The sequence below is a fragment of the Octopus bimaculoides genome, chromosome 9 (genome assembly GCF_001194135.2).
Source record: "Octopus bimaculoides isolate UCB-OBI-ISO-001 chromosome 9, ASM119413v2, whole genome shotgun sequence".
Classification (NCBI taxonomy): Eukaryota; Metazoa; Mollusca; class Cephalopoda; order Octopoda; family Octopodidae; genus Octopus; species Octopus bimaculoides.
The window spans coordinates 9755112-9757385 of NC_068989.1; the positions used below are offsets into that span (position 1 = coordinate 9755112).

General features: G+C 37.2%; 1 protein-coding gene across 5 annotated transcripts in view; it reads right to left on the reverse strand.

Moving 5' to 3' along the window:
- The window catches only part of LOC106878283 (serine/threonine-protein kinase mig-15-like), a 281927-nt gene that overhangs the window by 135041 nt on the left and 144612 nt on the right, over positions 1 to 2274 (reverse strand). The window lies entirely within an intron of this gene.

Sequence of the window (2274 nt, forward strand, 5' to 3'; positions counted from 1 at the left end):
ATATATATATATATATATATATATATATATATATATAGGTGTGTGTGTGTGTGTGTGTGTGAAAGTGTGTAAGCTAAGTGGTTAGGGGGTTACACTCTGGAGCGAAACACTTCATTTAAATTTCCTCAAGTCCAGGGGTCAGCGAACCAGGGTAAATTACCCTAAGTGGGGGTAAAAATGCAATTCCTGTGGGTAATTCTTTTATTCTTTCGCTTGTTTCAGTCAGTTGACAGCAGCCATGCTAGAGCACTGCCTTTAGTTAAACAAATCAACCCCAAGACTTATTCTTTGTAAGCCTAGTACGTATTCTATCGGTCTCTTTTGTTGAACCACTAAGTTACGGGGACATAAACACAGTTGTCAAGCGATGGTAGGGACAGAAACACAAACACATATATATGGCTAGGCCTTGAAAGGGCGACGAACATATATATATATATATATATATATATATATATATATAGCTGTATTGAAGTATGCACACAAAGAATGAGACCAATCTATCTATCTCTCTATCTATCTACCTCCCTATCTACCTATCAATATATCTATTTATCTATCTATCTATCTATCTAAATACAGATATTTCTATGTATATATACATTCATGCGTGTGTATATGTGTGGGTTACAAAAACCAAAATTTATTTCTGAAAACAAAAAAAATCCTCAAAATGTATTTGAAGACGAATTCTCAAACAGGAGTCAAATTATTTATTAGAAACAAGTCATCGTCATTCATTGCACAACCAGAGTAAAAGAGATACAAATGCATTGCCTCTCATGCATTTTCCTTATCACAGATTTACCATGTGACAAAAACAGAATTTGCCTAACAACTCAGCTTTAGGCAGGGTCAGGTAAATTAGCATTGAAATTTAACCCAGTAAGTTGTTATGCCATCATTTGAGAGATATGCTCGATCAGTATTGACTTAGGGCTACATAAGAAATCTTAATACAATTTACAGTTAAGAATTGGCCACAAGGGATAAGCAGCAAGTACATCTATCCAGTACATCACCCAGAACATCTATTCAGTACATCTATCCTTGTTTATCATGGGTGTTTGATTAAAAAAAAAAAACCATGTGGAATGAATCAGTAATGAAAGAATAATATAATATATAGGGAAAATAGGTTTCATTCTGAGACTATTATGTTACCTTGAGTATTGTGAATGACCACTAGGGCATGCTTTTGTGGTCCAAGTAGAAACTTTAAACTGATTACCAACTCATGGTACCACAGATCAATTCATGATCAGTGTAACTTGGTTAACAATGTGAATAACATGTTATCCTGGGTCAGTGACCCATAAGTCAGTGATGAATGAGGATAGATGTAAGAATAATTTACAGTCCTAATCATTTTCATCATCATTTTCTACAAAGTTTTCCATGCTGGCATGAGTTAGGTGGATCATCATGATCTTCTACATTATCTTACACACACACACACACACACACACACACACACACACACACACACACACACACACACACACACAGCAACAAGGAAAACTGATCAACTTGAGTGTTGTGTATATCTTACAGTGTAGACTGGAGGCACTTGAATGGTTGTCCTATGTGAGGAGGACTAAACAGTTCCCTCAACCTAATATATGTCCTCACTTGGCATTACTGGGTAGATTGCAAAGTAGATGAAAGGACCAACATCTCATTCATATGTTCTATTTCTGACAAGGTTTCTACATCTAATTAACAATATCAACTACATCAACAACCGCAATAAAATCCAGGAGGTAAGCTTTACACACCATCTAGCTTAACAGCACCACCTGATCCTAGAATTCCTTTAGCAGAGTTCAATCTCTTGCATGGGTTCAGACCAAACACTTCTGTTTGTTTTCTGCAGAGAATGAAGTTCAGAACGGACATTATCCACCCTGCTTTGCAACCAACTTGCTTGAAAGTGCCTCTGGTTCTAAGATCCAAGCTTCTTGTTTTAAAGTGATTTAAATTAAAATCTTCCAGCAAAATCTAAGTAACTTAATGTTCCAAACATCAGCTTAATAGTGACAATGTCATTTTACTCATTTTGGTGTTGTTTGTTCCTTCTCGAGCCATCCCTGGCTCATAAGGGCCAGTTTCCCGGTTTCAATGTCGTATAGGTTCCCCACCTGGACAGGACACCACCAATCCATCACAGATGAGCTGCTAGATACAGGAGGAAAGAGTGAGAGAAAGTTGTGGCGAAAGAGTCAGCAGAAGTTTGCCATTACCTTCTGCCAGAGCCACGTGGAGCTTAGGTGT